Below are 12,751 nucleotides of genomic sequence, written 5' to 3' on the forward strand. Positions count from 1 at the left end.
GGGGCGCCCGGAGTGCGCGGTGCGCGGCCTCAGGGACTGGCTGGCTGTGGCGGCTGCGGTGGCTGCGGGGACCCGGGCTAGGACCCCAGGGAAGGAGGGCGGGAGCGAGGGCCAGGCCCTAGGGCAGCGGGACCTGTGGAGAAAGCTGCGAGTACAGAGAAAGATGAGCTGGTGAGTGGGCGCCCTGGGCGCAGATTTTCTTTGCTTCCCTTGCAGGCTGTAGGGACAAAAGCCTGGGCAGGGGTCTGTAGAGCCGGAACCGTACAACCCTAGGATACTGTGCCCTCCTTATGCATGAAGATGTCGGGTGGAGGGCTCGTGGGGAAAGGGCGCCTAGTACGGTGACGCCTCTAGAGTGGTTGCGGCGAAAAGGCAGGATTTAATTAAGGATCCCCAAGGCAACTTTCGCGGAAACTCGCTTAGGCAGAGATCTGGAACCCGGGGAAAGAGAAGATCCACCACAGCTGGATCCTGTTGAGTGTGGGACTCCGAGAGGACGTTTTTGAATTAGGCTTCTAGCTGTACTTTGTTTCCAGAGTGAGGCTGCAGGGTGAGCCTCCGGACGGAGATTCTCACCAGGAGCCCGTGATTGCGATTCAGCTATAGTTTCCCTTGGATCCTGTTGAGTGTGGGACTCCGAGAGGACGTTTTTGAATTAGGCTTCTAGCTGTACTTTGTTTCCAGAGTGAGGCTGCAGGGTGAGCCTCCGGACGGAGATTCTCACCAGGAGCCCGTGATTGCGATTCAGCTATAGTTTCCCTAGATGGTACGGTGTTCCCTTCGCTTAGTGATGGCAGCTACAAGTCCTGGGATCCTTTCCACCCTGTTTCAGCAGCTCCCTACACGGCGAGGAGCAGCTGAATTGTTCTTGGTGCGCTCAGTAACTTTGCCCCAGCTATCAGCACTTGAAGCGCCAAAGACCTGGCTAACTCCCGCCACCGCCAGGAAATTAAAAGGCTGACGGGCTGTCCCTTCCCGGGTTGGGATTTCCTGTTTGAAAAAGCTTTACAAGTCCAACCTTCTTTCAGCGGTTCCTCATTTACCTTTCTCACTTAAAAGAGGGAAGACTCCTGCAGCCTTTTATATGGACCGGCTAGGGCTAGAAATCCTTTAGCCCGGCCCAGCCCTCTTCCCTGGAAGTCTTCTTTTGTGGTTCTGAAATTACTCGAGTTCTAGGATGCACAGCTACATAGCCGTCACAGCTGTGAGGGGTCTAGAAGAGACATAAAATGTGGAGTCCGTTAGTAGAAATATCCGCTAGCCGCATTTCCCTCCAGAATATGAATGTGTAAGTTACAGATGTACATTTTCAACTGTGATGCTTGTAACTAAGCTTCCAACGTGGGCTTAATTTGGACGTTTGAGATTTTTTTCTTTGGATTTCAAACGTCTGAAGTTAGCTAGGAGCCTCCAAATATGGTTCACAGTTCCATAGGATTAAACTTTTGCCCTTGGAACACTTGAATTCTTTGTTCCTTGTAGGATAGCAACAGAGTAGTTGGTTTTGGGATAAACAAACGTTTAGAGTAGCCCACTATTTTAGCAGAATATGCCTGGTGCCATTGGCTTCAATTGTGTAAATATTTATTTGAATAAAGAGCTATGGTTCTCTGAAAAGTAACAGTTGTGTCTTTTGAGGTTACCTTTTTGTATCTCGGACTTAGTTGTTTAAAAGGTTTTTATGTATTTATTTTTCCTGATAAATTACTTGTGGAACTTCAACATTGCACATAATTAAGAAACTCTGTACAGCGTCTCCAAACTTTGACAAAGGGAGGAGAGTTGAGTTTTTGCTTTCAGTTAATGTAGCTTTTACTCCCGAGGCAGGGAAGTTTGCAAATCCTAGCTCTCTCACAAATGGCGAAATGAGATGTTTGGTTAAGAGCCGTCATCATTGTAGTCAATTTTCAGGCTTCAGTTCGTTTCTCTGCAGCTGGCAGCTGCTGTTCTTTTGGGGTGAGCATGACTGCAGAGATGTCTGCTTGATCCTTTTGGGGCAAACAAGAAATGCTAGATAAGAAGACAGGCAAAGGTTTAGCATGTGTCTTCAACAACTCTGGCCAAAGTTAACCACTTTTGCCGGTATTCTCAGGAGAGAGAAGAAAAAGCCAAAGTTGATTTGATCAGACTCTGGTTTTCACTCCTTTCATCATTGTTGAAGACTCTAAAGCATGATGGGTTGTGGAGTACAATGAAGAAATCAAGTCTGGAGTCTTGACTAGTTTTTGCATAATGTTTAAAAGCAGCTGGGTTTGTGGTTATGACAATTGACCCTACAGGGTACTAGATTGCAGCCATTGGGAGAGAGGTAGTGCCACAGGTGACAGGGAAAGACAGGAGCTTTACACATTTTCCAAGAATGCCTGTGCTTTATAATGTGTCACTAAATCTCCCTGTGCTTACTTATTAGTTGCAGGAATGTCATCCATTTGAAACATAAACACCTTCTGAGTGATGTCCTAAAGCCCTGCGATGTATTTTAGCAGTGGTTCTCAGGAAGAGGAGGTGGCATCCAGTCTGAAGTGTATCTTGATTATCACAACTGAGGGTAGGAAAATAACAACCAGTGTCCTTTGAATAGAGATCTGTTAAATACCCTGCAATGTGTAGAGCACACAGAACTCTCTGGCCCAAGCCCTGTTCTAGAGCTCTTCCCCAGGTCAGCCAGATGTTAGCAAATTAGGAATCTTAGTTTAATTTGGATCCTCACAAAATTTGCTTAACTCTTGTTGCTCAACACAGATCATATCCCAGAAGCCTTTTCATCTGCAGTGGATCCTCCTGTCATTGGCATTAAGAGTCTTAGTGTACTGTTGGGATGGAGGAACTTGGTGGGTTTCCTTCATGGTTTTGAATTGGCTTAAGGTTTCGTTTGAACACAAGGGAGCCTGGGTGGTCACTAAGCTCAGTTCTCACTTTATAGGTGGTATGCCTATAAAAGACCTTGAGTGAGTTAGTGGAAGACACAGCTCTAGTTAGAACCTGAGGTTAGATAATTTAATTGATATTTAGGCAAGCCAGATTTAAAAACAAAATAACAACAACAGCAAAAACCAACTGGACTCCACCCTTTGTGAGAGTTTGGCAATACCATTCTTCATAAGAAAATACACTCCTGGATGAGGGCAGTGATGTAAGCCTTGGTGACTATGGAACATATGTCTGGGTGTGTGTGACCTCTGACACCACTTCTGAGGCCTGCACTATCTTTTCCATGTCGAAGTGAGCAACAGATGGTCCCACAGACATAGCAGATGCTGCCTTTGAATGCAGGTACAAAACAGAGCATCTCGGCGTTTCCTCCTTTGCTCTCTGCTCTATGTATCAGGATCAGAACACATGAATAGATAGGGTTATCTTAGACAGAAGGGAAAAAGAAAAGCCTCCTGGTCTTGGAGGGGAAAGATGCCCTGCATCTATGCAAATGAGCTTGCTTTGGAGCAATTGATGGGTAGGTGGGAGAGATCCATAAATTGATGGATGGGTATATACAACACATTCAATTATATCAAGCTCAGATTAGAAATCTGAAGAAATCTTGATTATTTGGGGCAAGCTAGGCAAAATAATTCTGGGAAAAAAGGAACCTTAGAAATATTCCCAGGCTGGGATGTAGCCCAGTAACCTGGCATGCATGAAGTCTTAAGTTTGGTTCCCAAAAATCACAAAAGAAGCAGAAGCGGTGGCATATAATTACTGGAGGATCGGGAGTTCAAAGTCATACCTGACTACATGGCAAGCTTAAAGCTAGGCTGGGCCAAATCAGACCCTATCTCACACACACAAACAAAACACTTGAGGTCTTATTTGCAGCTTGGTAGGGTCCCCACCTATAACCTCAGGATTAAAGAGGCAGAGGGTACGAGGATTGCTATGAGTTCAAGGCCAGCCTATTGTCTTAGTTACTGTTCCATTGCTGTGAAGAGACATCGGGACCACAGCTACTCTGATAAAAGAAAGCATTTAATTAGGGGGGTTGCCTACAGTTTCGGGGGTTTAGTACATAGCATGCATGGTGCAAAACTGGTAGGTGTGGCACTGGAGTAGTAGCTTTGCATCCTGATCTACAGGCAGAGGGCAGAGAGAGACAGAGGGAGGGAGAGAGAGAGACAGAGAGAAAGAGAGACAGAGAGAGAGAGAGAGAGAGAGAGAGAGAGAGAGAGAGAGAGAGAGAGAGAGAGAGAGAGAGAGAGACTGAGCTTGGAATATTCTTTTGAAACCTCAAAGCACACCCCCAGCTGTACACCTCCTTCACCAAGGCTTACATCTCCTAATCATTCCCAAGTTCATCAACTGAGGACTAATACATTATATAGTGGGGCCGGTTTCATTCACACCACCACAGTTATACAGTGAGTATAACTAGATCAGAGTGAGGCACCGTCTCAAAGAAACCCTCCAAAAACAACAAAATTCACTTATCTCAAACCATTGCCCCAAGCCTTACACAGGACTTGGTAGTGACAAAACAGAGCAAATTTTCTGACCTCTGCTTCACGATGTATCTTGCACTTGTAATAGTTTGTACCATTCCATCTGTTTTCTTAATGTTAAAGATTTGGTAGCAATGCAAAGTTATTGTTCATTTCTTCCTGGAGTCTAATAGGTATGATACTACTGAATGGCTTCATTTCTAGAAAGGAATTACCTTGATGAGTTTCTTTTGTCTGGTGTTGATCTTTTGTTGCCTTGTTTCAGAGAAAGGACTCATTCTATGGCCCAGGTTGGCCTGGAACCTACTTTGTACCCCAGGCTTACCTCAAACTCTCCACGATACTGAAATCAAAGGCATGAGCCACCCTGCCTAACTTCTGTGAGCTTTTGGGTATCAGTTGTACCTGTATGGCTGTATCAGTCACAAATGGCAGCACCCACTAACTGGTTTATATCACTAAGGTTAGACACTGGCCCTGTGGTTATGGATTCAAGTCAGGGTGATCTGTGTTCCTTCTGATCCTCATCTGGTTTGCTTAGGAGAGGGCTAGGGGAGGCCAGAGCTCCAAATGCTGTAAAGGGTTGGTCTTATGTTGGCAACTATCCAAAAGGCTCATCTCCAGGGAAAGCATATGGGAACATTTAGGAGTAACTGTGAAAGAACCAACTCCTAGGAGATCTGCCCCCTGCAAGTCCTTCACAAGAGGGAGGTAGCAACCCTTTCATTTTCATCTTCCATCTTGCCATTCTTGTTACTCCTTCTCCTGCCATGATAGGAGACTTTAGTAATGAAAATAAGAAACTTAGTGATTGGAAATATTTCCTAGGATTTGAAGAATGTGTCTCGTCTTTTGAAAATAAATACAGCCAAAGGGGGTAGTTCATGTTTTCAAATCCCCTCAGCATAAATTTTAGTAAGAACGTGTGTTTGTCTCACACAGGGAATTACTCTTCCAGGGCTTAGTTTGCAAAATAGACATGTCTATGATGTTTAGAGATCCTTCTTACACATCACTGAAAAACAGCTTTGTGCTGTATCTTCTTTAAAGGCTAGAGTTTTGAAGCATTCTGGCAATCAGTGACAGAAGCCCAAGAGTCAAAATCATCACGTGGAGGTGTGGGAATGCCAAGGACTTCAGAAGCTTGCTGGGACAAACAGGAGACAATGGGCCAAATTACATAGATGGTTTTAGTACATGTAAGAACTATTTCTTAAATGTGCACAGCTGATTTTATTAGATGAACTGTGTTTCCTTATCCTGACAAGCCAGTATCTTGTATTGCTACCTGAAGCAGGCCCAGCATTTTCTAAGACCTGCCGCTGTACAGGTCAGAGCAAGCTGGTGTTTACCATCTTAGAATAATTGTTTGCACACTGCAGGTGACTTCTCCCGACTAGCAGTGTTATCGAGGAATTGGCCTATCAAATGACGAAAGGGGGAAGTTACGTGAGTTCTCTATGATTTGTTTCTTGACCCCCTGCACTGGTAAATTCAGAGAAGATAAAAGTGATGGGAACCAACTCCTTCATTCTTTTGACCAACTCAGATCCAGTGTGAATAGCCAAGAGGTGTTCAAAGGGCTGGGAAGAGGTGTCTGGCTGCTACATTGCTTGCATCATTGCTGAAGTAGGTTTTCAAAAACAACTTAAGATTTGTTAAGGAAATTGCAAGACATAGGAATGCAGACAAACTATTTCTTGTATATGATGCTGAATCAACTTCTTTGCTGTACTGTGCTAACAAAGTTCTTACTAGAACTTACTGTGTTATACTGAGATGATTTACCAGGCCCTTGGCATGCCGTGGGGAACAGAGCTGGGGAAAGCTTTGCCCAGTTAGGTAGCTGCTATCTTATCACTAAAACATGCCTGTGTTCTGCGGTCATTTCCATTTCCTGCGTTATGTAACAGGCACTCCTGGGTGATTTAGCCAGGAATCTTGGGAGTACAGAACCTTGGGGCACAAGGAATGTCTAGATCACTCTCAGCATTTCAAACATCGGCAAACCTCTGCTTCAACAAGATGGAGACAGATGAACGACTCGGTCCCTATATTATTCCTCTTAGATGGTGGACACAGAAAGAGGACCCAGCTCCTGACGTGTCCTTGGAAAGCCGTCCAGTGTTCTTTGTACTGGATTAGCTATTACAATAAAAATAACATCTGAAAGTAACCGTTTCCTTTATTAGGTCTTCTGGATAGAGTTATAAAAAAACGGCATTGAGAGCCTGGAGAGATGGCTCACCATTCAAGGGCACTTGGTGCCTTTCTGGACAACCAAGTACCTATATCCCAGTACCTATATCCCAGTACTCATACCAATTGGTTCACGTCTGCCTTAACTCCAGCTCCAGGGACTCTGACGCCCTCTTCTGGTCTCCTGAATCATGCGCATACACAGACACAGGTCTTAAATATTCTCTCTCTCTCTCTCTCTCTCTCTCTCTCTCTCTCTCTCTCTCTCTCTCTCTCTCTCTCTCTCCTCTCCCTCTCTCTCTCTCTGTCTCTGTCTCTCTCTCTCACACACATACATACACAAGTAAAAATAAAAGTAAAGGTTTTGAAAAAACAGCACTTATTAAAATAAATTGAACTTAGTCAATTCTTTACTGATCTTTATAGGGTCAAGGTTTCCCCCTTTCTTGCAGTAAGGGATCAAAAGGCAGGTAGTGAAAGAGAAAAAATGGGTGTCTTACCACACCCACCCTGAATAATCAACTGTCAAAGTAATGAAAAAATTATATCCCCACTATAACTTTTTGCTTTGCAGTGTGGTTTTGAGCCTCACAGTGATTTTTCTTCTATGAAAAAAAAAAGATAACTAAAGGGGGTGAAGTTGGGGAAGGGTGAGGTACATGGGTGTCTGCTTGCCATGGCATGCATATGAAAGCCAGGAAAGAACTCTGAAACTGTCCTCTGTCCTCTCTTCCCAACTTTACAGCAAATACTTTCACCCACTGAGTTATCTCACTGACCCACATTTGCTCAACTGACCTCTTGCATGATGTTGTCAAATAAGATGAAATGACCTTGGGTTGTGGGTCCAGCTACATGTATGAGGCTACACTCTGTGATGCTGTCAGTGATGAAGTCAACTACCATGTATCTCTCAGAGTGTATCTCTACTATTAAGAAGTACACAGTCGGGAGTTGGAGAGATGGCTCAGTGGTTAAGCCCAGCAACCATATGATGACTCACAACTGTCTAGCAGAATCTAATACCCTCTTCTGGGATAAAGGTGTACATGCAGATAGAGCACTTATAAAATAAATAAATATTAAAAAGAAGAGGAAATACATGGACATCCCTTTAAAGCTTATCCACCTCAGTGAGTTATCAGGGAAAACATGTGGGGGTATAGCTCAGTGGTTGAGCATGCTTAAAGCCTTAGATATGATCATTCAGCCCAGGGCTAGGGTGGTGTTAACAATATTTCAACTGTGGAAGATGTCATTGACTTCCATTTGGTCCTTTTCCTAGAACCTACTTATTCTCTGACCATTGCCAGATCATAATATTGGGTAAATCACAAAGATTTCAGCCTGGGGAACGTTATTTGGAAAAATCAAATATTATCCTTAAGGACATGTATTTCAGTTAGTGGGGGCAACAAAGACAGGATGGACAGGTCAGAGAGTTTCACTGCTATGGACACAACTTTCAGCTTAAGTCCACAAACATGGCTTCAGGGGCAAGATACGTCATAAGATGTCTGTGCTCAAATACTTTCTTGAAAGTAGCTTTGCATGCAAGGGATGAGAAGAGTGCCCGTTCCTGACTGAAGGGGAAGAGCGCAGCCCATACACAGTGATGGCATCTCTCTCCAGCTAACACCCTAGGGCTCCCCACTTTTCCAGAATCACCTCCCCAGGATGATCTTACCATGGAGGACGATTTGTCTGGGTTCAAGGGGGACTTGGTCAAAATCACCTAAACCTGGGATGAATTGTACCCATGAGCAGGAAGAAATAACTTTTGAAGATGTTTGTTTTCATCTGGACAAATTTTAGCAATCCTTATCTTGAATGAAAACGGTTTGGGGTTTCAGTGAAAAACCCTAAAAATAGGGGTCTATAACTTCCTGCTCAAAGAACTGCCCCATCTTCTGAGAAGGAATAACAGGATTTTGTTTATTATGTTTATTAATTTCTCTGTGTGAGGAGTTGAGAGCATGAAAGTGTCATGGCGTGCCTGTGGAGTCTAGAGACCAACCCATGGGAGTTGGTTTTCTCCTTTAACCCTGTGGCCCTGGAGATAAAAGTTCTTAGACTTGCCATTAAGTGCCTTTACCCAATGAACCATCTTGTCAGCCCAAGTAAGAGAATTTTTAAAAATCTACAAGCTTGTCAACCCCTTTCTCAGCATAAATATGCTAACATTTTACTTTTTAGAATATTGAATGTTTGGTAGTGTCTGTGGTTATTTGTGCATTTTAATTGTCTGAAGCAATGGGTTTTTACTGTGTATTTTTTGTATGAGATGTGCTGTTTGTAACATAATGTATGTGTGGCAAATGTGTGTGTTTGTGTGGGCATGTGCACTTCTGTGTAGAAAATAAAGATCAACATCACTGTCATCTTAAGTTGCTCTCTACTTTTGGATCCCACTAAACCTGGCTGGAACTCATCCCTTCAACTATGTGTTCCGCACAGTGAGCTCTAGGAACCCACTGTCTACATCTCCTACCCCTACCACCAGGGTTGCAGAATTGCACCACTGCTCAACTCATATGGTTGCTGGGATCTGAACAGCAAGCAATTAACCATACCAACTGAACCCTTTCCCTAACGCCTGTCTGTTTATATAGTCCAGGCTCCCCTAGGAGCCTAGGCTGACAACAAACTTAAGATCCTCTTGCCTCTGATTCATTACCTCCTGCTCATGGCAATGGTTTTGACTTGGGCACTGATGTTGCTGAAATTTAGGTAATCTCTCTAGCATTATCTTGTAAGAATCTTTAATAGAATGGCCTACTAATTTATAATCTTTTTTGTTTGTTTTTTTTTTGTTTTTCGAGGCAGGGTTCCTCTGTGGCTTTGGAGCCTATCCTGGAACTCGCTCTTCTAGACCAGGCTAGTCTTGAACTCACAGAGATCCGCCTGCCTCTGCCTCTGCTGGGATTAAAGACTTGTGCCACCACCGCCCAGCATACTAATTTATAATCTTGAAAGTGCATTTGCTTTCAGATTTCTCCTGGGCATTTTAAAAAAGAAATAATCTTTTAAAGAATTTGATTTAGTATAATAATGCAAGCTGCTGAGACCCTCTCCTTTTTTTTTTTTTTTGTTTTGTTTTGTTTTTTGTTTGTTTGTTGAGACAGGGTTTCTCTGTATTGTTTTGGAGGATGTCCTGGAACTCGCTTTGTAGACCAGGATGGCCTCGAACTCAGAGATTCGCCTGCCTCTGCCTCCCGAGTGCTGGGATTAAAGGTGTGCGCCACCAACGCCCGGCTCCCCCTCCTTTTTTGTATAACGAACCATTATAATTTATGTCAGTATATATAAAAAATATTTTATTGTAGAAAATTTAAACATGCACAAAATGTAAAACACGTATTAAAAGTGTACTATAGTAAGAACTGTCTGTGATGATGTACACCTTTAATCCCAGCACTTAGGAGGCAGAGGCAAGCAGATCTCTGTGAATTTGAGGCCAGCCAGGTCTACAAAGCAAGTTCTAGTACAACCAGGGCTATTACACCAAGAAACCCTTTCTTGAGAAAACAAAAAACAACAACAACAAAAAAAGTATACTATAGTGAACCTGGCACCCAGAGCCCAGATTGTTTACATTTGTTAATTTGGTTTCATCTGGAGATCCAATTTTTCCTCAGAGTATGGATTGTTACAAACCAAGTTCCAAACACCTAGCTTTTCATCCATAAATAATTTGCAGTGTGACTCTAAGCAATTACTATTTTAAAGAAGATATCATTGCAGCTTTGAAAATAGCAATGCATCTGATTTTCAGACAGCATTCAAATTCTCGTTGTTCTAGACATTTTTTGAGCAGATGGATTGCTACACATAGGATGCAAACCATGAACATCCAATCGCATTCTGTTGGTATGTCTCTTGAGTCTTTTAACCTGGAATAGCTTTTTCATGACTAGATTTTTTTCCCTATTGTGACTGAACACACTTTTTGTTTTGTTTTAGACTTTTCCCCCACTATACCTTCCACTGTTCTAGAATTAAGTGAATGCATTTTTGTGGTGAGATTGTGTTGCTGTTATTGTTTTTGAGGCATCTCACTTTGTAGACCAGGCTGGCCTTGAACTTATGACCCTCCTGCCTCAGCCTTCCTTGCTGGAATTACAGGTGTGTGCTGCTATTGGTGGTCTTTGCTGTTTTTAACAGAGCACTCTTTTGGGCAAGATTGTTTAGCAGGTAAAGGTGCTTGCTTGCCTTCATAAGTTACCCGCTGACCTCCCCATGAAGCTTCTGGAATGTGCGCCACCCCAGCACATCCTGCTTGTACAAATACAAACAACAATAAACACTACCACCACCACAACAACGAAAAACATTCTTTTGTCCCTTATGATTTCTATAATGAAAGACAGCATACTTCTAATTTGAATAATCTTGAACTTGAATTTATTATACATTTACTCATTGAATATATATTATCTTTTCACGTATTTCTAAAACTTCTTTAACAACCGTTTAAATACACATGCGAGTCTAATTGATAAAACTTATGTCTTGATAATCTAGGTAAAGCTTGGGATTTTGCCAGTAGGAGCGAACTTCAGTGACCCCTGCTTTCTGAGGCTGAATCTATTTTCTATCCTCCTCCCCCACTACAAAGACTTATCACAGGAAACAGCAGCCAAATTCCTTGGATAGTCTAAAGAATGTTGTAAAGTTCCTGCAGACAAGCATTTTATTGAGGGAACTAGCACAAAAAGTCTTCTTTTAAAAACTCCTATAATTGGTGCTGTAGCCCTTTGACTGTGTCTTCTATATTCTCAAACATTACTAGGAATTGAAAACACAGAACAAAGCATCTGAATAGTTTCTGTCCTGGGAAGGTGCCTCACTTAAGTATGGTCACTGGCTGTTGACTGTGGTCCTGGTTAGACTCCTCCGGGGACTGTCTGCAGTGTTGATGACAGAGACTTCAGTACAACTAGGCAGCTAGGGGGAGCTGGAAGGAGCACTAGCCTGAGGTTAGGTTCCTTACTGGTGACTAGATGGAACTGAAATTCCCTTTTCTCTTGTGTCCTGGTTTCTTCTGTGTGTATTCAGGGTCATCATTATCTCCCATTACTTTCCATTCCTTTGTCTTCCTTGTAGAATTATGTGTGGTCTCTTTCTCTTTCCTTAGTGATCATTCTTCTTTTAGAAAATGATAAAGTAAAAAATTAAAAGAAAAAAAAAGGCAAAAGAAAGAAACCATGTGGTGAGTGTCCTGAGACATCAGCTAAGCATTCTGACCCCTGGTGGCCACAACCCTTCTCCCCAGGCCTGCTGTTGATCTCCTCAGAATTGGCTGTGCCTACAGATGCTTCAAGTCTGGCTTCAGAAGCATCCTCTCTGCCTGTTACAACAAAGGCTTTGTGTGTTTGAGGCTGCTGTGGAGATGTGGACAATGAGTTCTTGTATGTATGTGTGTACACACTAAGGTTTGCAGCTGTCTTTTGTAATAGATCTTCTAGCATAAAACAAGACCGTTGTTCAGTTATTAAAAATGTATTTTCCTCCTTGGAACTGCTTTCCTTGGATCTCTGAGAAACGATGAAGCCTCTTCTTTGGAAATCATCAGCCTACTTATGTGAGTCTAATAGTGATTTTGCCCAAACAGTTAGGTCCTTGAGCAGAGAATGTGACACAAAGGGAAAGGGTTGAAATCCGTTTGTTGAAGAAAACAGAACAATAAGAGTACTGTGTCTGTAGCAGGGTGGTACTGATGAAGGCCTCTAATCCTAGCACTTGGGAGGCAGAGGCAGGTGAATCTCTGAGTTTGAGGCCAGCCTGGTCTACACAGCCAGCTGCAGGACAGCCAGGATTACACAGAGAAACAACAACAAAAAGTATGTCTACTAACACATTCTTTTTTTCATCCTCAGTCCTGGGATATAAAATCCTGATTGCGGAGGAGGAGTTTGAAGGAATAGAGGTTAGAAAGCTGGGATGAGTGAGAAGCAGCCAGATCCTATGGAGGTGGAGACGGAGACAATGGGAAGGTCCAGTTGTTGACCGTGGAAGAATGCAGCCCTTCCAGAAGAGAGAGCCTGGGAGCATTCACTGGGAGGGGGTGTTTGCAGATGGCTGTGGGGACATGTGGAGAGGTGAGGCTTGTTTGCAGA

The 12,751-nt window shown here is 43.2% G+C and overlaps 1 protein-coding gene across 12 annotated transcripts in view; it reads left to right on the forward strand.

Annotated features, from left to right (window-relative positions):
* The first annotated feature begins 27 nt into the window (after positions 1-27).
* The window catches only part of Phldb2 (pleckstrin homology like domain family B member 2), a 98,781-nt gene continuing 86,057 nt past the window's right edge, over positions 28-12,751 (forward strand). For 6 of the 12 annotated variants that reach the window (XM_040750743.1, XM_040750745.1, XM_040750747.1 and 3 more), the window contains exon 1: positions 28-171. The gene's annotated coding sequence lies outside the window, so the exon portion shown is untranslated. The remainder of the gene's footprint in view (positions 172-12,751) is intronic. The other 6 variants (XM_040750749.1, XM_040750751.1, XM_040750752.1 and 3 more) reach the window with 2 other exon arrangements.

This window comes from Mesocricetus auratus, unplaced genomic scaffold (assembly GCF_017639785.1).
Source record: "Mesocricetus auratus isolate SY011 unplaced genomic scaffold, BCM_Maur_2.0 Super-Scaffold_100008, whole genome shotgun sequence".
Taxonomy (NCBI): Eukaryota; Metazoa; Chordata; class Mammalia; order Rodentia; family Cricetidae; genus Mesocricetus; species Mesocricetus auratus.